Source organism: Triturus cristatus, chromosome 11 (genome assembly GCF_964204655.1).
Source record: "Triturus cristatus chromosome 11, aTriCri1.1, whole genome shotgun sequence".
NCBI classification, from domain to species: Eukaryota; Metazoa; Chordata; class Amphibia; order Caudata; family Salamandridae; genus Triturus; species Triturus cristatus.
The window spans coordinates 177,512,737-177,535,692 of NC_140594.1; the positions used below are offsets into that span (position 1 = coordinate 177,512,737).

At 45.7% G+C, this 22,956-nt stretch overlaps 1 protein-coding gene across 2 annotated transcripts in view; it reads left to right on the forward strand.

Moving 5' to 3' along the window:
- The window catches only part of CUX2 (cut like homeobox 2), an 864,175-nt gene that overhangs the window by 549,089 nt on the left and 292,130 nt on the right, over positions 1 to 22,956 (forward strand). The gene's annotated exons all lie outside the window — the stretch shown is intronic.

A 22,956-nucleotide genomic window follows, 5' to 3' on the forward strand; every position in this document is an offset into this window, starting at 1 on the left:
TACAGTGGCCCGGGCCTTCTCTTCCTATCTGCCGCAGCCTTGTATCTTCTCTTGGCCTCTATTAGGACAGCCCTTGAGCGCATCAACGTGTCTTTTATGTGTGCCACCCTGTCCGCTGTGGCGGGAATCCTGTCCTCTCTGAACGGATGTAGAAATGGCAAGAACCTGGGATGTTGGCCATAGTTGCTATAGAACGGAGATGACTGTGTGGAGCTGTGAGTGGCGTTGTTATAGGCTATCTCTGCAACCCATAGCAAGTCGACCCATTCTTCCCTGCCCTGGTCCACAAAACATCGCAGATACTGTTTGAGCGTTTGGTTCAGGCGCTCGGTTTGGCCGTCCGTTTGAGGGTGGTAGCTGGTGGACAGGGCGGTCTTAACATGCAGCGCAGTGCACCAAGTCTTCCAGAATTGCGCAGTAAACTGCGACCCCCGGTCCGACACGATCACCCCAGGTAATCCATGCAGTCGTACCACATTCTTTAGGAGTAGTGACGCCAATTCCCCGGCCGTAGGGACTCTCTTGCAGGGGATGAAGTGCCCCATTTTCGTCAAGTAATCCACCACCACCAGTATTGCCGTCATCCCCTGGTCTACCGGTAGGCCCACCACGAAGTCCAGTGATATGCTATCCCATGGTCTATCCGGGGTTGGAAGTGGATGTAAGAGCCCTTGGGTTCGGCCATGGTCGGCCTTCATGGTAGCACACGTAGGACACTCCTGTCCCCACCTCCTGACATCCACTCTCATGGTTGGCCACCAGAAATGCCGTCCCATGCTAGCCACCGTTTTTTCAAAGCCCAAATGACCTGCGCATGGAGAGTCATGGCACCAGATGAATGCTTGTTTCCTTAGCCTATGCGTGGGTATCAATAGGCACCTGCCCTTCAGGGGTATCCCGTCCTTCAGCTGCCATTCTCTGTGACTGAGGAGCCACCTCCGCCATGCGAATGACCTGATCCCTCTCTTTATTCCCCTCAGGAAAGTATCCGGTTGGATAACCCCCAATACCATCCTCGGGGAAATGATGGAACGCTCGGTTGCAGGCAATGGTTCCTTAACTGCAGATTGACGGGACAGGGCGTCCGCCTTCCGGTTTTCCGTCCCCGGCCGATATGTGATGCGGAAGTTGAACCCCGCAAAGAAGATCATCCACCGCAGCTGCCTGGGAGAAAGGTGTCTAGTGGCCGTCATGAACTGTAGGTTCCGATGGTCCGTGTACACCGATACCACATGTCTTGCCCCCATCAACCAATGCCTCCATTCGGTGAAGGCGTCCTTGATTGCGAGAAGCTCCTTCTCCGCAATATGGTAGTTGCGTTCGGCGTCGTTGAGTTTGCGGGACATGTACGCAACGGGATGAAGCACCCCTGTGTCGTGGTTGCGTTGGGACAAGATAGCCCCCAGCGCCACATCCGACGCGTCCGCTTCCACCACGTAGGGGAGATCCGGATCGGGGTGAGCCAACACCGGCGCCTTACCAAAGGCGCTTTTCAGGGACTCAAAGGCTTTGTTCGCTTCAGGGGACCAGACAAACTCCTTGGACTTCCTCAGTAGCTGTGTGATTGGGGCCACCACTCCTGAAAATCCATCTATAAACCGCCTGTAAAAGTTGGCGAAGCCAATGAAACTTTGGACGTCCTTCACGCTTTGGGGCACCGGCCATTCTTTCACCGCCTTGATCTTTCGTTCTGCCATCTCCTGTCCCTCTGGACTCAGCATCACTCCGAGGAATTCCACGGATGTAACATGGAAGTCACACTTGCTGAGTTTACAAAACAGCATGTTTTCCCTCAGCTTTTGGAGCACAGCTTTGACGTGGTGTACGTGCTCCTCCACACTGGACGAATAGATGAGGATGTCGTCGATATATACGACCACGTAGATATCCAACTCCTCTCTGAATACCTCATTCAAAAAGTACTGAAAGGCTGCCGGGGCGTTGCACAGACCGAACGGCATGACGAGGTACTCAAAAAGGCCGAACCTGGTCTTAAAGGCGGTCTTCCACTCGTCTCCGTCCCTCATGCGCACCAGATGGTATGCCCCTTTCAAATCCAACTTGGTGTAGATACGAGCTTTCTTGACCTGTTCCAGAAGTACACTGATGAGAGGCAAGGGGTACCGATTTTTTATGGTTATCGCATTCAATGCCCTAAAGTCCACACAGGCTCTCAGCTCCCCATTAGCCTTCGGGATGAAGAAGAGTGGCGAGGCGGCCGGAGACTTGGACGGGCGGATGAATCCTAGCTTGAGGAGTTTATCCAGGTACCCCCGGAGATGCACGTTTTCAGGCTCCGTCAGGGCATACAGCCTGCCGCTGGGAACGCTGGCCCCTGGCACCAGGTCGATCTGGCAGTCAAACTGTCTATGTGGTGGTAGCACTTCCGCCTTCACCTCATCAAATACATCCTCAAAACTGTGATAAGCCTGGGGGAGAGCCACGTCTTTTTCTGCCGCTGTAGCCACCGTCTGACTCCCGCTCTCATCTGCGTCAAGGGATTCCGTTCTTATTCCACAATGCAGGATGCAATACGGTGACGTCATTTCGATGCGATGTGTTGGCCAATCCACAAAGGGGTTGTGTTTCTGTAGCCACGGCAATCCCAATATGACGCCATATTGGGGCGCTCGGATGATGTTAAAATCGATTTGTTCCAAATGGTTCCTCCCATATCTCATCGGAAGGACCCCCGTGTGCTGTCCGATGGGCCCCGTCACCAATCGCCTTCCGTCTACCGCATAGACGTCTTCGGGTACTGCTTTGGGAAGAAGCACTAGCCCTAGCCTGCATGCCTCGTTGTGGTCCATAAACATGCCAGTGGCCCCTGAATCCACCATGGCCACAACGGGTATCCACTGGTCATGCACTCCCACGTGCACCGTGATAAACAGGTGTCGTTGTCCCTTAGTGACCGAGTTGGAAAGTGAAGGGATGGATGAGTGACTCCGAGATGCCCCTTCTCTGGTCTTGGAGTCCTCTAGTTTTCCGCCGGTATGTCCACCACGGCTGTTACCGACCGGTTGGCCCGATAACGTGACGTCTTCGGTTTGGCAGGGCATTCACGTACGTAGTGGCCTTTTTTGCCACAATATAGGCACAATCCTTGTTTACGGCGTGACTCTTTCTCCGTGGCTGTGAGGCTCGCTCGTATTGCGCTGATGTCCATGGGTTCTCCCTTGGATGCGGTGGAAGTTTCAGGACTTCCCACCGTCACATAGGATGGAAGGGATTTTCCTTTTCTCCCATGATCCCCCTTTCTTTCACTTAGCCTATGTTCCAGCCGTAATACCAGGTTGATAAGGCCCTCACAGGTCTTGGGTTGAGGGTCAATATGAGCCACGGCGTCCTTGAGCTCATCGCACAGCCCTTGATGGAAGAGCGCCGTCTGTTTAGCAACAGGCCACTTGGTTTCCGCAACCAGCCTTCGGAGCGCGTTGAGATACTGCACCAGGTCGTTGGATCCCTGTCTCAACTCAAGCATTTCACGGTCCGCCGTGTACGAGTCAGCCCTTCTGTCGAATACCTTCAGGAATTCCTCGCGAAAAGCACCCCAATCACATAAGAGGGGGTCGTCCCTGCTCACCAGAGGTACGGCCCATTGTGCCGCGTTTCCAGCCAAATAGGATATAAGGAAAGCCACACGAGCCTGACTCGTGGGGAACGCCTTTGGTTTGCACGATAAATGTAGCGCCACTTGTGTGAGGAATACCTGCACTGTGTTAGGATCCCCACTGTACCTCTCTGGTGTTGCCAAGGGGATGGCTACCGGCATTTCCACTACTACCGCAGGGGTCTGGTTCGTGAGGGAGGTGCTGGGCGTGAGCGGGTCCAATTGGATAGCATCCAGTCTGGCTTTTACATCGGCTGTTTCTTGCCTAGAGGCAGCCACTTCAACTTGCATGGCCGCTAAAGCAGCCAGCACATCATCAAGTGTTGCCATGTCTGTTATCGACCGGGAGACAGTTAGTGTTATTACGGTCGGATATTTTGTAACGCCCTGAACGTCTCAGGATCGTTTAACAGACACGACAATGAGGACGCAACCACTTGTGAAGGGTTAGTTCTTTTAATGAAGGCAAATAAAATACAAAGAACAAACAAAAGTTATAGTCACTGGAATCCTCCAGGCTAAGTACGTTACCAGCCCACAGCACGGATGGTCCTAACCGTCCTCTGCATATACGCCGATCCCGGCGTATGCCAACAGAGGGCAGAAATGAAATGGCCGACAATGCCAATCGGTAGGCTGTGAGGGGCACGAAGAGTGTTGGGGAGAATCGAGGAGTCAGGGAAACACCCAGCCGGGGTCTCTACCTGAAGGGAGCAGCCGCTCAACCTCTTCCTCAGACTGCACCGGGACGCGGAGTCACCTCCTGGTGATGCGTCACCGATACCCCAATCACAAGCAAGAAGACTGAACCGAGAGCAGCCGCTCGATCGATCCTGTGGACTTCCGAGTCTGTAACGCTGCAAACACCTCCTGGTGTGCGTTACAGCTGGCAGTCCCTGTGTCTCTGGTCGGGCTGGGAGTTACGACTCCAACCAGCAAAAGCGCCACTGCGCTTGGACTCAGCCGAGTCAAAAAGCGAAGCTCAATGGTTGACCGGTAGAGCTTCCGGGTCCTTCACAGGTGACGATGGGGCAAGACACGGCCCAGGGAGTAACGACTCGACCTACCTCCGTTCTTGCCTTACTGGAGCACCACTCCGGAACACTGCTCTTCACGAAGCAGGTACGTCGGTGTAAACACAATATCCGACAGCCTTGTACCTCCCGGTTCCTCCCTTTATAGGGCGTGTTTTCCTTGAGTTATGTAACAGCTCTCCTGTTTACATAAGGGCGTGTTTCCCTTGAGTTATGTAACAGCTCTCCTGTTTACATAAGGGCGTGTTTCCCTTGAGTTATGTAACAGCTCTCCTGTTTACATAAGGGCGTGTTTCCCTTGAGTTATGTAACAGCTCTCCTGTTTACATAAGGGCGTGTTTCCCTTGTATGACAGGAATTCTTGACATAAAGAGATGGTTAAAATTGCCTCTTATGCTGAGATGAACATCTTTAATATATATTGGAATAGGGGTTAGGTTAAAAACTAGGAGACGTGTTGGGGATGCACTACTAATCCTTCACATCTCACATCGACGGTCTACATGTTTCAGCCATCAATGCATCAATTCCACCTGCGCCTGGGTTGGAATGTGTGCAACACTATAATTATCTGAGAGCTTGGCTAACCAAAACTGGGAAATCGACCCTGCACCTGAACAAAATAAAAAGCAAGGCAAGAATGATCAGGTACACTCTGTGCAAATTAAATGCCATCCTCAACAGCCCAACGACTTCTGCTAAACGGAGGGTGGTGTCTGCCAAACTGCATTTCCAGGCATTCTGGAAACTGCCCTAGATAGGAAACGGCCTTAACAACGTGGGTCAAACCACGCTTGCCTTAACCACACAGATGCCCTAACGGCACATATGCATGGTTAAGGCAATGGGCGGTCTAGATGCATAGCGGATGGGCGGGCACAGGAAGACAAGAAGAGGAAGGACTGGGAAAGGACAGAGTGAGGTGAGTGGGGCTTGGGCCGTGTCTTGGGGTGGCGGGGGTAGTTTTTCAGGGTGGGGTCGTTTTTAGGACTCAGGGTGGTAGGGTTGTGTATAGGGCAGGGAGCACTTTTAGGGCTCAGCGCGGTGGGGGCTGGGTCGGGGTACTCTACAGGTATAGGGGACAGTTTTTAGGGCTCAGGTCGTGGTGAATGAATGAATGAATATAAATTTTATAGAGCGCAAACTTAGCCCAGGGGCGTCAAGGCGCTGCAGAAAGAGATCAAAGTAAGAGATGTCTATAGAGTTCAGAATGTAAAGGTTAAGGCAGGGAAAATATTAGGAGGTGAAAAGCCAGGTCTTCAAAGACATTTGAAAGGATGTATGGGTTTCCAGAGTGGAAATTGGGGAAGGAAGGGAATTCCACAGATTAGCCCCTATCAACAAGAAAGCCCTCCCCCCCAACCTGGCTTTCCTAACCCTGGGAACTATTACCCAGTTCTTGCTTGCAGATCTCAAATCCTTGCCAGGAAGATATCTTTGAAACATTTTGTTGATGCCTTCTGACCTCTTATTGTGGACAGCCTTGTGAACCAGACATAAGGCTTTGAACACAATTCTCCTCCCCAACGGGAGCCAGTGGAGGCTTCTGATGGTAGCTGAAACTGAGTGGCATTTAGGAAGACCCATCACCAGCCTAGCGGCGGCATTCTGCATCAATTGAGGTCGATGAAGAATTCCCTTGTTTATCCCTAAGTAAAGGGCGTTGCCGTAGTCTAACCTAGACACCACAAGGGCCACCACTGCCTGTTTCCGCGATGGAAGGGAAAGAAAATGGAAGATCTTCCTGAGAGTCTGTATCATCCCAAAGCAGGTAGAGACAGTTCTATTTATTTGTGAGCCCAGGGAAAGAGAGGAGTCCACAATAATGCCTAAATTCTTGGCATTAAGACAGGGGCTGGGGCAAGATCCAAGAGAGTCAGGCCAACAAGCCTCTAACCAGATATCCATCTTGTCTCTGAAAATTAGGACCTCTGTTTTATCCCCATTGAGTCTTAAGTAGCAGCCCGCATGCAGTTTTTAAAATTTACTGCTATAGCTGAGACACTCTCAGTGATGGAAATCAAAATCTGAGTGTCATCAGCGTAGGAGAGCACTTCTAGGCCAAAAGACCTTACCACAGTGGCGAGCGGGGCCACATAGATATTGAAGAGGATGGGACTCAATGAGGATCCCTGGGGGACTCCACAAAACAGTTGTTTTGGGGCAGAAAGAAATTGGCCCATCTTAACTCTTTGTGAGTGATTCAAGAGGAACGATGAAAGCAGATTGACTGCAGAGTCCTCTATCCCAGTTTCCCGAAGCCTGCCCACCAGTCTACAAGGAGAGATTGTATTGAAGGCTGCCGTCAGGTCCAGGAGGATCAGTAGGGTGGTATGACCAGCATCAACCTGTTGTCGGATGTTATTAAGAACAACGGTTAATGCTGTCTCCGTACTGTGTTCACTCCTGAAGCCATGCTGCGAGCCATCGAGCAGTTGGTGTTCCTCCAAGTAAGAACTGAGATGGCAGTTAAGATGTTTTTCCAAGATCTTAGCTGGAACAGGCAGTAGGGAAATAGGTCGATAGTTTTTTAATTCTGTCGGGTCAAGAGAGGCCTTCTTTAACATAGGTTTTACCACCGCCGTTTCCATGTGGTGGGAAATTGGCCAGAGGAGATAACAGTATTGAGGATAGTGGTCAAAGGAGGTGCAATGGCCTCACTTCCTCATTTCAAAATCTTAAGAGGACAAGGTTCGAGGGGAGAGCCGAATCTAATCCCACTTAACAACAACTCAGTATCCTCTTGAAGAATAGGAGGAAAGGAGCGCAAATGGCAGTCCTTCAGGGGTGCTACCAGAGGATCAGATAGGGGATTAGTTTTAGCTCCCACAGAGTTTGACTTCTCCAAGGAGGAGTAAATGTCCTTAATTTTGGCATAGAAGAAATCTGTCATTTTATCACAAAGGTCCTGGGAGACCTTGGTTGTAACACTAGTTGAGGGGGCTAAAAGCAAATTGATCATAGTGAAAAGTTCCCTAGGGGATCTAATAGATTCCATCATCATTGTATAGTAGGAGACCTTTTTCTCATTAATAGCTTGCTTATATTCCCTTAGCCTGAGTTTATGCAGATCCCTTTCAGCTGTAGTAGGGTCCATGCGCCACTTTCTTTCCTGATGTCGGCAAACCTGTTTAAGCTTTCTCAACCTCTCAGAAAACCATGAGGCTGAAGGGCGCTTTCTTGCAACATAGTGCTTCTTAAGAGGGGCAAGAGAGTCCAAGGCTGTTGTTAACCAGTTGGTGAACTCGTCATAAACGGCATTGACATCAGCGTGAGGGGGGCAGCAGTAGTTGCTGAGTTTGACAAGAAGATCCTCCTTACTAATCTTTCTGAGGTTTCTTTTCAACTCCACCCTATTCTTAAATTAGGGTCATGGTTGGATACTAACATTTCCAGGATGAAGGGGATTGCAAAGTAGTCAGACCAAGAGAGTGGAATAGGGTCCATGACCTTTATCCTAGGATCATTAGAGAAAATCCCATCCAGGGTATGTCCTGTGAAACGTAACCTTTGAGCTAGCAAGATAGGGCTCTATTTGGCTACTGAAATTCTGGGTAAACGGAGCTCTGGGTCTAGGAGGCCGGTAAGTAACCACGCCAACAAAACTTTCGGTTTGGAAGAACCTTCAAAGAGAAATAAAGGGCCTGATAGGGATCTGAAGTAGAGGTGAGGGCCTCGGTAAAACAGGAGTAAATGTCTTTATACATTACCCCTAAAACCCCGCCCACCTTCCCTTCCCTATCAAGTCTATCAAAAAGATGCCCAAAAGGAATAGCCTCCACTAAATCCGGACCTGAGCAATCTCTGGCCCAGGTTTCAGTGATGAAGACCCAATCGGGTTTTCGAAGGGACACAAAATCATTAAATTCCATAGCATGTTTGATAAGGGATCTGGCATTGAGAAGATATCCCATAAAAGAATGTATCAGAGGCAAGGGATTGACCTCACAACTATCCTCAAAGGGATAGTGAGCTGCACCCAATAGGAAAGACGCCGACCAGTAGGCACATTTAAACCTCAGACCACCACCCAGAGCCTGGGGGTTCATAAGAGTGCAATACCCCTGCTCTTGAGATTGAAGCTCCAAGAGCTGTTCCCTGGTGTAGACACGAGGTTTACCAGAGTTAGAAGAGAATTGGCCAGGCTCTCTAGTGCATGGCGCAGACTTGGCGCAGACGGGCTCGCCTTTGGCACGTCTGCCCCAGCATGGTGGTTAAATAGCTGGGACCAGGAAAAGACTAGAGCACCGCCCGTATCGCTAAGGCAGGAAATGCAGGGGAGGAGCCAAGTAGACTACTCACTTCCCTCCACAACAATCGGCAAGCCTTGGTGGACTGGGGAAGGAGCGAGAGACCCTCTAATGACCCCCAAGTGAAAGGCAGAGAAATAAGATCCCCAGAAAGTAAAATAAAACTAAAAAGTAAAAGTGGTGCTGGGGTTGGGGTCGTTTTTAGGGTGTGGGGTCAGTTTGTAGGGCTCAGGGCGGGGCTGGGGGAAGGGACATATTTCAGGATTGGTGGCAGTTTTAGACCTAAGGTCGGGGGGGGGCTGGGCTGGGGTAGCTTACAGGGGTAGGGGTTGGTTGTTAGGGATCAGAGCAGTGGGGATGGGATCGGGAAGTTTTTTGGGCGTGAGGACAGTTTTTAGGGCTTAGGGTGGGGCGGGGGAAAAGGGACCGTTTTAAGGGCAGGAGCAGTTTTGGGCCTATGGGCAGGGGGGTTGGGTCAGGGTACTTTACAGACATAGGGGACAGCTTTTAGGGAACAGGGTGGTAGGGGGGCTGGGGTCGGAGTAGTTTTTAGGGTGTGGGGTTAATTTTTAGGGCACAGGGTAGGGAAAAAGGGACAGTTTTCAGGGCAGGGGTATGATATGTAGCACACATGTCCCTTTACCAATCATATCTTTACCACAAAATTGCATTGTAAAGCCATGCGTGGTAAACACATGCGTTGTAAAGACGCGGTCAGGGTTAAGACTGAAAGGTTGAGGCATGCGTTGTTCCATCATACAACTGCCTTAGATAAGATCCAGTGCACAGCCTAAAAGACACTATTCCAACTCCCAAAGCACACAATAAACACCTTGATTCTATCACAGTAGAAATAAAACCTTTTTTCGAGTTTCAGAGATGGTTCACGCCTACGTATCTGTTTGAACAATGTGACTTGTATAATAGCAGGGCATGCTATTCTTGACGTGGGAGGACAGCTGTACTGATAAGTTCAGTAATTGAAGGCTAAGGGCCTGATTACGGGTCTGGCGGTCCATGGACCACCAGACTCACAGGGCGCAGCAGTGACGGTCTTCCAACCGCCCTATTACAACTAGCGCGGTCAGACCACCATTGCACTGTCGCAATCGCCAGGGATCAGAGATCCCTGGCAGTGGCGCAGCGGTCTTATGGCTGCAGTATGCCTGGCATAACCACCGCAGGCCCACCAATTATATTATGAGTTTCCTCTCCACCGCGGTTTTCATTGCGGTTCCTACTCCATGAAAACCGTAGTGGAGAGCAAACAAAAAGCCTCTGGGCTATGGGGTCCATGCAGGGGGGCACATGTGTGCATGCACCCCAGTACCTGTTCGGCATGGAATGCCGTGCAGGTATTGCCTTTGACGTTCCCATTGCGGTGCTTATTTCATAGGCACCGCTGTGGGAACGCCAAACAATCACCCGCCAATGACTTAAAAAGTAATGATAGGGCAGGCGGTACCTACACGGGTTTGGCGGTGGGGCGGTCCAGCTCCCGCACCGCCAAGCTCGTAATTAGGCCATATTAAGTGACTCCCTTTCTGGTAGACTTCCATTAGAATCAGTAATATGATTCTGCACGGCCTGCTCTGTTGTGTTCTGGCATAAAGATTCCTCTCTAACCCCTCACTCTTAAGTGCTAATTTTTTATAAATTATTTCACTGTTGTTGAAACACTCAGAATAAACAATTAGCGGTGAGTGGCCTGATGCCCTATAACTTATTTTCATTCTATGAAACTGTGTTCTTTTTGAAAAACAACAATAAACAAGACTCGTATTTATCAACCTTCTGGAAACTTTTCAGGAATTAACAAATAATGAGAAACAGAACAATCAGCGTTTAGATTAAATACTGCGAATTTATTCAAGCAAACTCAATTATCACATTGCAGAGCAGAATAATATAAACTAAATGTTCATTCTATTAATCAAACACATTCACTTTTGGTTGATTTATTAGTACATGTAACTTAAGAAGGGAAATGCACAGAAGAGAAAAGAAATAATATTCATGACACTACTGCCTGAACACCAGGTCGATTCACAAATATAATTTTGTAGTATGTAAAAAATGCAGTTCACCAACCTATGGCCGGAGACCTCCACCTTAGCCTCTCTAATACCTCCATGGTGGCAGAGTGCTCTCCATACTTAGGTGTACGACGTTGTAATAAATGTAGGAGTGACTGGAAGAAGGTGGGAAAATGGGAATAATTATTTAAAAATAGGTGGGGTTAAGGGAAATTATGGAGGCGTTTGGAAAGGACATGTTAATATGAAACACGTACCCACAAAAAAGTAAGAAGAATATTACAATTTACAAAATACACTTTTAAAGTTAGTACAGCTCCAAAGGTATCAAAATACGTGTAAATTTACTCCAGCCCCATCCACTGGTACGGCAACACATTCCAATAGAAAACAATGGAAGCAGGGAAGTAAAATAACACCCCACAGTATTTAATGTTTAATTAATTAGATTAGACATTTAAATTACCTATAGATATATATTCATGTGTGTGTATAGTATTAAAATGTATAATTGAAATCTTAATTTAAAAAGTGAAATTAAACTTTTAAAATGTTTAAAAAGTTTAAAGTATTTAAATGAATTGAATACATAATTTTATCCAAGTCTATTAAAAATGAAATAAAAATGAACATGTTAATGAAGGTTGGTGTTTCTTTAGTTGTTTAAAAATGTATTATGAATTAAATACATAAACATTATTTTATTATTTAATACACATTTATTTTGAGTTAATGTGCTGTAACATTTTATTTTATTAGTTGTAGGTTAATAATAAATATTTAAAATAATTTTACATGAAAATATTACAAATATTTTTTTTAAATATAATGAACTTTACTGAATGTCCCTATACTTCTATTATAAGTGACTACAATACATTGGGTAATACTAACATTTATTTTCTAAAGCTCTTAAGAGTGACTAGAGGGTGGTATTTAGCACTATATAAAAAGCAATTTATTACAGTGTGCCCTTTAGGCCTGGGCGAAATTTCCGTTCCGCTCGCGGAAATTGCGATAATTTGACATTTTCGCGTTCCGCGGAGAGCGCCAAAATGTCAAAATTTCCGCATTCCGCAGCTTAGCGATAATTTCTTCCTTGCTCGCGCTGTAAAATAATACATTCTCGCGCTCGCGCCTTACCTGAATCCCCGCGTTCGCCGATAAGTTTTCCCGATCCGGTCGCGTTCTCCACGAGATGTTGGATTGTTGGTAGCCATTTGCGCTGTCTCGCGACAGTTCGCGCCCGCAGTAATGTCATTGGTCGCGCGATCACGTCTTTCTTCTCGCGATCATGCACCGCGAGAAGAGTGTAAACAAGATGGCCGCGCCCGCGAGCAACTGCATGGGTAAGTTGGTGAGCCGCGACCACGCAGAAAATACCGTGATCGGGCGGGAAAAAAACTTCCGCATCTTCGCGATAATTCCGCGTGTTTGCGGAGATTTTTAACGTTTTCGCGATAATTTGCGAAAGTCGCTTTCGCAAATTCCGCCCACCCCTAGTGCTCTTACGATTACGACGGGGGCGTGCAATTAACGGCCATTAACGCCCTCAGCAGAGGGCAGTAGCTTAAATAATAATATTTCATTCAGTCTGCAGTTTAGGTGGTAGAAGTGTAATCTTGCCACGACAGGAACGTATAAAACCAGGTAAATGGGCCAGTCGTGCTATGCTTGGGAAATTGCCAGCCGATGCTCTGAAGCTGAAATGCGTGCTCAGAAGCGGCCAGTCTCGGCTCTCTGCTGTCAGTCTGAAGCGAAAGGTTACGCAGGCGTGACTCGCTGTCAGCCCGCGCGCCGCTGCGCGTGGAACCAGGCCGTGATGGCGTCTAATGAAAGTCATCCTCCTGGCTCTGTTGTCCTTGGCTGAAGCAATTTGTGTGGCAAAATCGAGGTCCTCCATAAAGGAGAAATATGTAACCCGTGATTGCTGGTGCAGAAACATTGCGGCCGCTTCTGATCCCGCCGAAATGAGTCTGTGCTGCCTTGAGTTTTGCAAAATCACTTACAGACGATTAGAGCCCCCAAACATTCACATATAGCGCTTTGTAAAATTGATTGTTCCCGGCTTCTGTACCAGCCTATTGCCGATATTGTTTTCACATCTGCGAGCAAAATGTTATTTGTGAAACACTGAAGAAAGCAGCAATTTCTTTGTTTATTTCAACCGCCACTAAAATGAGGGAAATTGTGTATTAGATGACAAAAAACCCGCCCGCCTCTTATTTTTCGTATAACAGAAAAATAATCTTTGTGCTCCAGTGAGCGTACAGTGGGTTTGGAGGAAAAGGCATTATGTTCTTGTGCCTGTTGAATTACAAATGGCTTGTTTGCTTTTGTTTTGAATGACAAGCAATTTTCAAGCGGCCTTCAGCTGAGATCTTGATGTGTATTCCAAAAAGATTCCTGGTACGCTTGACAGGTCATGCTAGTTGTGCTGCAGCGATGTCAAAGCCCAAAATGCGTACTTTTTCATTCGCTTAATATAAAATTCTCAGTGAATAGTTTGCCTTGTACCAGGAGATGTGTCTTTTGGACACTCTACAAAAGTTTTCAGTGATTTGATTTTTAGTGTTCTTTGCTAGCACGAGCTCTACTCCTACAACTGAATCTTTTTGTTGACATTTTATTGCGTTGTGGAAGCTTTGTGTCTTACCTGATTTGGATTGGGCGTTGAGGAGTATTCTTTCCTTCATAAATAAGGTCTAAAGAAATATTAAGATGGTGAAAATAGGGGACTGTCTGCACCGGTTCCAACATCGTATGGGAGCCCCCGAAGTTTTGACCCTCGCCCCATTCTTGTTTTACATTTACGTAGGCCAGCTTGGGTAATTGATAGGCATACATGCAACAGTAGCGGCAGTGTCACTAAAGAAAAAATAAAACGATAACTCTAAGTTTTCATTATATTTTTACCTTGTTGTGCCAGTTTTATGGGCGGGATGCGACGGGACGGGGGTGGTCTGCTGACAGCGCAGGGTAGGGGCGAAATGGTTTGCGCTCCCTAAAGGGCTCTGTTGGGCCGGGCACACATTCATGTGCACTTTGCATGTTCTCCATGCAAGCTGCATTACAGCCTGCATGGAGAACATGCCCAGCCTCCCATTCTCTGACTGAGCGCCGATCCACAGCGCTCAGACCAATCTGAAGCTATGACTCATCTCATTAATTGCATAGCCAGGGTCCATGGGCCAGATCCTCAATACATTTCCATGTAAATTATTTCTATTTAGATAAGTTGTGAATTTATCCCACGGGGATATCCTGAAAACCGGTCTCAAATCTGAACCTTGTGGACCAAAGATTGACACTCCAGCTCAGGCATTCAGCTAGCTGAGTGATAATATAGTTGAGTACTGTCTGCTCAGAAGTATGGTTAGGTTCATGTGTGTTATTAGTCTAGCATCATGCACTTAGAAAACAGAGATGACGTCTTCTTTTGAGCATTGTTTGTATGGTATTTTCAATATAGAATACAATAATGCTTTGAACACATTGTGTTCACTTATGATCCAGTCCCTCCTTCCGGTCTCCACATGATTCTTCTTTACAGTAACCATGATCCTGTCAACTTCTCTTGTTTCATGAGAAGTATACCCGAGAGCGCAGTCAACTGGTAGTCATATTCCAGTCCGTTATACATAGATGTTTTCTCTATACCGCAACCACCCCTCACATACTGTGGTATGCTTGTGAGGGCCTCCCCTTGCCTCACATGAGTGCTTCTGGAGCATACTCCTGTAAAGACAGAATTTCTACTTCTCTCCTCTATCTCCTCATTCAAAACTGAACTTTGGGGCTCACAGGTCTTGGAATATTTCCAGTGCTGGTCACCAGTGCAAATTCAATATTTACGCATGAATAATAAGCTGTAGCTGGATTGATGCATCAGAAACATGGGCAAAATCGCTTTAATTTCAGCCTGTCTGCTGAGGAACGTTAAGAATCTGTCCTAGAATTGGGCAAATGTTTGGTGATATGTTTCAGCCTTAATTAGGGCAATGCTTTGCACAGTAGAACGTCTGGCATTGATGACTGGAGTGCAGCACCCATCAGCACATCCGATCATGGGTACGGGTTCTCATCACTTTGACCCCAGTCCTCTTCTTGCTCCAGTATCTCGCAGTAGAAGTTGTTCCCTAGTTAAGCTACCTGTCCGAGCTCACAGGGTCTTCCATTTCACCACAATGAAATAACTGCAGATAGCAATTTCAAGAGGCTGGTATGGTGTCCGCAGTGAAAGAATGTGCTCCTGGAGATTCACAACTTCAAGAGGAGGCATATCCTGAACAGTCTTTTTTCCTCAATCGCACCAAAGATTTAGTATAACTATAGGTGGTATATTCTTCCAAAAAACATCATCATGATTGGTGCAACGTTTCAGGTGGCACGTCTTGTGTGTCCATTACTGTGTAGAAGTAATCTTTCTCATGATCATTCATCGGGAACACAGTCCAGTTTGGGATTTTTCATTTAGAATGGAAAATGTTGAAGACGGTCATTCCCAAAGCGGTCCATGGTCATTGTGCTATCAACTCTAAGTGTCACTAAAGTAAAATGATGTTGCACATTCTATTTGGCTATTAATGTATATTGATAGTTAGATTGCCAAAATGGCTGTTAACAAAATCTGCTAAATTATGTTATTTTAATAGATTTGTATAGCGCTGTATTGTTGAAGCAGTTGCACAATTAATTGTGGTCTAACCTGGGTTCATTTCCCGCACATTGATTGCCAGTGCCCGGTTTGGCCTTTCGATCTTGAAACTAAGCCAGAATGGCCAGATTTTTGTCCATTTGTTTGATGCCAGCAGACTGTATATCCTCTGCATCGCCTCATGAAGGACATCAGTATGGAATGTGATTGATAGAGCGATCATTACCCTGTGTATTAACTCCCTGAGCTGCAGACTCTGTCTGCATGCACATGAAATATCCAAATACCTTTCTCTGCTGCCTGTTTGCTTTGGAGTATTTGTAAAGTGCAAGTCATCTCCTCTTTTAAACTCCTTCAGCCAACACTTCAAGCCAGTTGCTCACTAAATAAAGACCATGCACGATTCCCCTGAATAGCAAGGTCTTCTGATTGTACTTACCTACAGCAAGAGAGGAAACAAACAGAAGTAGAGATGAAACTATATGTTATGTTATGTTATAAATATTTCTGAAGCGCAACGGTTACCCAAGAGTGTCCTGGCGCTAGTTACTGTCCTTTGAGCAATAAATGTTATGGATACATTTTACTTGTCAAAAAGCCAGGTTTTTAGTCCCTTTCTAAATGCCAAGAGTTTAGTGGCATTTCTCAGGTGGAAGGGGAGGTCATTTTATCCTTTTGCCGCGCAGGCAACAAAGCTTCTCCCACCCCACATAGCTTTTTTTGTGGGTGGTACTGACACCAATTTGGATCCAAGCGAGCGAAGAGTTCTTTTGAGTGTGTACCATTGAAACTGTTGTTTCAAATGGTCAGGTCCTATTCCTTGAAGTGCTTTGTAAACAGTGCAGAGGGATTTAAAAAGCACCCGCTTCCTCACAGGGAGCCAGTGCAGTCTTTTGATTTCTCCGGAAATTGAGGAAAACTTAGGAGTGCCAGTATGCAGTCTGGCGGCCGCATTTTGCAACATTTAGAGTTTGTTGATGAAACGATCTTGAATGTTTAAATAAAGACTATTACAGTAATCCAGCTTTGACAGGACAAGTGATGTAACCACTGTTCGCTGACTATCAGGTGGTAAAAACTGCAGTATTTTCTTGACCGTTCTGAGAACGTACGCAGTGGATGATGCACTGCATTTACTTGGTCACCAAAGTTAAGTTTATCATCCACTATTACTCCTAAGTTTTTAACTTTTTTGGTGGGCGTGGGAGGAGTGCCCATAGAGTCTGGCCACCAGTTAGGGGTCCAGAAATTAGGATAGTTTCCAAATAGGATGACCTCAGTTTTTCCTGAATATGTCTCGTGTTTAAATAAGTCAAGACATATTTAAACATTGCCAGTTTAAAACAATAATTGTGAAAAATCTGAGGGGTGCCGATTAATTTTTTTTCTTTACTTGGAGGGCGCAGCATTACAAAGTTTGAAGACCACTGCCCTAGAGGGAAAGCCCAATAGAAACAGTGGAGTCTGTGAGTATTTTAATAGAGATTTTTGAGATTTTTTGATTAACAAAGCACTCTTTGAGGGTGGATATGCACAGCATGTCATTAAAGCAATCATCTGGTGTAGGCCGTAAGATTGTGACCCATATATTGCATTGCATGATTACCGAGTGCCAGTTCGTGCTACCCTGTTAGTACTCCCCTTTGAGGTACTACTGGACTTACAAAATACCGAACGACCAGGAGTGGGAGGGATGGGAGGGTTAGGGTGGGAAGGGACATTGTTGAATTTGTTATCTATGTTAACTGGAAAAAGTAATAACACTATGCTACTCATTTATTTGCCATTACTGCAGTGGGCAGCTATACGTGAGGTCACCAGAGGGAGGGGGGAAAAGATGGTAATTTCGTGAAGTATTTATGCTGTATCCATGGCAAGAGGAAAATGACCGTCTCTATGTAAATTTTCACTGCATTGGATTTGATATGATGGTATCTAAATAAAGTGTGTTACTAAAAAAAAAAAACAGGTTTGTTTATGCAGTCATTGCATCACAATCATACGGCATTCTAGAATGTTGCTTGGTTTGATGGTATCTGCTGGAGCTTTCAGATGTGTTGTGAATCCTTCACAGGGTGACTCCTTTCCGTTAAGCTAGCACCCATCGTGAAAGGTATGTGAATATGAGTAACAATACTTTAAACCCCCCCCCCCCCGAGAGGTAGCCCATTGAGCAGCAGTGCAACATTTGGGGTATATAGACAAGCTTTGCTGAACCTGGGACAGGTATCAGTGTTTCGCAGGATCTGCCACCTATGGTTCAAATCCGCTGATAATGTTTCATGATGTACATTGCAGCAAGTCAGTGTAGGTGATACGCTTAGTCCAGTCATACTGGCCTGTGAAGCTTTTCCGGAAATAGAGAAAATACCCTAAATCAGTATTTAGGGTACAAAGTGGGCCGATTAAAGCACACCATTGACCTGAAGTTAAAAAGAAGGAACCCCAAATTGGTATCGTTCGTAACAGCCTCTATGCTTGCCTACTGATTGTCATGTCCAGGAAAGAGGATTTGATTTTTTCTAAAGGCATTCTGGAGCCAGGGCTTAAAACTGTTTGTCAAGGTATTTAGGTATAGTCTGCTTGCATCCATAAGTTTCCCACTCTCGTTTTTCACTCTAGAATGAAAAACAGATTCCCTGTGGTTCCCAGTATGTGTAAGCCCCATCCCTGATGTTTGCAGAAGATCACGCAGACATCGGCTGTAGAGGGAAAACCACAAAACATTGGCTTTCGGACATGGTACTACCACTTACCCCAAAATGTCTACCAAAAAGACTGTGAATCAGGACAGTGAGGCATACGATCCCCTCTCATGATGGTAAAGTGGATTATCCAGCTGTTGTAGTCAAGGGCCACCAAAGTTCCAGGAAAGTCCATAATTTCAAGCCAGCCTTCGTGCCAAAATATGAGCACTAACAGAGCTGAGGTGCCGCTCAGGTCAGGCAAATGCTTTCATAAAATACGTAAATACATAAAATCCTTTCCTAATGCACCACCGCCTCCCTCTCGCACCTACACACCCCTCCCTGACCCCTCCACACCCCACACCCCTCACTCCTCCCTTCGCAGCCCATTTTTCTTTCCCATGCCACCCCTCTCACCGACCCAATCCCCCCCGCACTACTATGTCCTCCGAGCCCTCCCTTGGTATACTGTAAAATTGATATTCTGTAACGATATATTTGTTCTACTAATTGGTTGACTATCCTCTCCTTCCCTTTCTCACTACGTACTTCATTATACTCTTTTAGACCACCTTGTTTAATTGTTTCTCTCATAACAACTGTTGTTCTTTCCTGTTTATTACCATGCAAATGTAAAGCGCTCTTATACCCTCGGGTGGAGCTAGTGCGATAGAAACCTTCAAAATAAATTAAAAAAATAAACAGGGACACATGCACTGATGCACACCCCAGTTGCAGGATTGCACCCATGGTGCAACATACATACAGACACTTGCACACAGAAAACTTTCGTACAGGATACACAGAAAAGTCTCCCACCTGCATAAACATGCGCACACAAAGGTAACTATGGTCAAAGACCACACATAACTCACCTAAGCCTACATACACAGCCTCGAAGCTGACAATTGGCCCCGGTCTCGTGTGTGACACTTTTTCACCCTGAAAAAATGTAACACCCTGGGATTTTTATCTCAATATTTGTGATACAAATTTCAAAACAAAAACATATCATTACATAGTTCTGTTGGCATTCATGGGTTCTTTCCACCAACTCCTTCCTACTCCTTTCAGAATTCTGGAATGGGCTGTAACTTCAGCATGGCTACAGATGGCACACATCTCATTGACAACTTCATTGAGCATCTTTTCCGATACTTGGTGATTAATATGAGATCCTGCTAGACAATGACATTGTAAGCCAGTACTGAAGGGGACCGGAAACCAGGCCTACGGGTGTTTTGGAATATGGCAAGCAAGGCCCTTTCCTAGAGATACTAGCAGATGACTGGCTACTGTTGGGCTTGCTATTCTGCAACTGAAAGGATTCACACACTTTGCTTGCTCATCAGACCCCCCGGGATAGCAATAATACTTAGAGGAAAATTAAATAAAAGATGGAACCTCGTGCAGCAGAAAGGGTAATTGAGATGTGTATGATGTCAGTCCTACACAAGTATAGTGAGGCAAAGAGTATATGATTTAGTGTCTTTGCAGCCTTTGTGGCGCTACGTTTTTATAGACCATGGCAGTTCCATTGTTTTTGCTTGTTTTTTAAATTGTTTTTGTGCTGTATTTCTCCCTATCCCAAGGATGTTGTACAACTTGTGACAGTAAGCCCAAACCATACTCAGCCTGAGTGTGACATTCAAGTGTTTTAGGTTTCATTTGATGGTAACCTCTGTACTGTGTATCTGTGATGGGTTTATGGAACCTCGAGGGGGCTCTCTGTACTTCACAGACTCCGGATTGCTGTTTCATTGCAGGTAATTGCTGGGCTTCCTATGTGTTGCTGTCTTCATTTGTGGTGGATATGTTCTGGAAGTCTGTTTTGTCAGCAGAGCCCCTCCCATTGCAGGTGTGGGTGTTGATGTGATCTCTGGGATTCTGAGCGGTCCGAGATCAACCCTGGTATCTAATGGTGATTATTGGCTGAGGATGGTGATCCAAGGCAATATATGCCAGTACCAGGTCTGTGATGGTGACACCTGTCATTCTGTGTTGGCACATGTTCATATGAAGCAGTGCATGGGCATGTGAGGCCGTTGTCATGATGGTGAGGGTGATCTAAGACATATGTGTTGCTCATGGCCTGGGATGGAAGTACATGGACATATGACAATGTGATGGTAACTTGAAAGAGTGTCAGTCCATGGAAGCACGTGATAGATGAGAGTTTCATGAGAGCAGCAGGCTAATATTTCAGAGCATTATACATGTATTCCTTAAACATAGAAGCCTGGAATTCAAGCTTAATTGATACAAATTCTCTTTATTAAAAATTAGAAGCATTTTGGGACAAAGCATATGTTATTTCAGAAAATCGCAAGCTGATGCCAATGTGCCAATGTGATGTGCGACAAGAGAGCAACAAAGGCTCCAAAGAATTTCTGCCCTTACTAGAACCATTATGCTTCTTTAATGCCTAGGAGTAATCCACATTCTTCTTTCAGCTAATACCAAATTAATGGAACCTGCTTTATTTCATTAAATATTTCCTATTGAATTACGTTTGCAAAAAAATAAAAGGAAAATATTTTGTCATTAGAAAGTGGCATAATAACTAGGGGTGGGCGGAATTTGCATAGTCCCGCTCCGCAAAGCTCCGCGAAACGGTAAAAAATCTCCGCGAGCACGCTGAGTTCCGCGAACACGCGGAATTGCTTGTTCGGACTGTTCGCGATGCTTTTTTCCTGTTCGCGAACGCTTTTGGCGTGCTCGGGGGAATATCTCGCGAACACACATTTTGAATGCACGAATAAGCAGAAAATTTAGCGATTCGTGGAATTTTGGGCAATTCCGCGTTCTCCGCGGAACACTATATTACACAAATTACGCAAATTCTGCGAGCGGAACGGAATTTACCGCACAGTCCTAATAATAACTACTCTGGTTGGGTGAGAGTATCATAACATAGCTTTTCTCGCCAGTAAATATGACAGGGCGGTGAAGGGCTGTTTTAGAATGCATGGAAACAGTAAGCTACAAACTAGAATTGGCATAGCCTTTAGGATTTGCCCATGACACCTGTTTGCTTTGTCATTCCTTTTTTTATTCATATGGATTCTTGGCTACCGCGGATGGCCGTGCATAGGCTGCAGCCACCTAGGAATGTTTCTTTTAAAAGAAAAAACATTTAAAGCTCACCACCATGCATCCGTATACACATTTATCATTGTGGAATCAATTTCTTTTATTTTACAAAAAAACATTTTATGGTGGTCGCCGCAGATGCGAAGCAGCCATCTTTAAATTCTTTTTCTTTTTTTTAAGGAAAGTTCTGATGACCGCTCTGCGAAAACTGCAGTCATCTTAGACTGTTTTTACTTTTAAAACAGATTAAAAATACATTCAAAGATGGCCACTTCATATGCACGCACATGCATGTCAGTCATCTTGGAATAGATTTTTTTTTATTTTAGGAAAAACATTCCAAAATCACTCATGCATATGGGCAGCCATCTAGCAATGGATTAAAATCTATTTAAAGATGGTTGCCTGCCATTACAATGCGAGGGAGGTGGGAGGCAAGTGGCGCTGATGGTGCTAACAGATTTTAAAGAGAGCGTGGGGCCTGAAAGGAGAGGGGTAGGACGAGACACACACACTGGGACCTCAATCTAAGTTAATAACAGCAGCAGTGGAAAGATACAGCTCATTCCATCATATCATGGCGAGACAAAATGTTCTTTGGGTAGGCAAACACAGGAAGAAGGAAAGCCATTGAATCAGGAGCAGGGAAGAGATACAGACAAGAAAGACATTTAATCATGAGCAAGGGGTGAACACAAAGCCTACTCTTATTTTGTATTGCATACAATAGGTCTTTTTGCCAGTGTAACAACAGAAAGGAAAGGGATGCATAAGCACAAGCCCTTTGCCTTGCTAATGGAGAAAATAAAGTGATGAAGAGGAGCTGAGAGTGCTCTAGGCACCGGGAACCCCCATAAATAAAACCCAATCAGGTGGAGGGGATACACTCCTCCCACTGCGTCTTTTGGAAATGAGAGGTATCATTTAGTAAACAATATTGATTTCTGTTGACAATGTTACTGTAGGCCTGCAAACTACTGCACACAGTTATACTGTGTGCACAGGTTTCTGACAGCACCACACAAGTTGTGTGATGTTCAGTCTTCCCTTTATATTTACGGGTTTAATACTCACCAGGCGGTCCAGGGAAGAGGATGTCGTGGCTAGACATACTCCTGTTGTTTTCCATGCGTGTATTAATTGTGTTATTTATTTTCAGCATAAGGCCACTATTTAAGAAAAAGAAAATAAACTAATGACAACATAATTTTGCAGTTTGCAGGACAGACAACCGCATTATGGCACTGTTGGCAGACGGCGCATCTTCCGCCCATGATTTATTAATTGACCAAATTAGTAGGTTGTTCAATTTGAGACAAGTGCATACAGCTCCAGTTTTGGCACCGACATTTTTTAGATTGCTTCTTGATCTGTTAAGTAAGTAATGTTTTTGCTTGTTTGGCAGCGGTTGAAGCAAAATACTTTAAAAGAGGATATTAATGCCTTCATCTGATATGGCTGAACCATCCATCATCGGTGCCTGAAATCCATACTCTTGGCCCCTCCTGTTTGTATAATGTGCATTAGAAACGATTTACAGGTCAGAGGTTCGGCCGCCTAATGTAATGAAGACGAAGGTCTGCGGA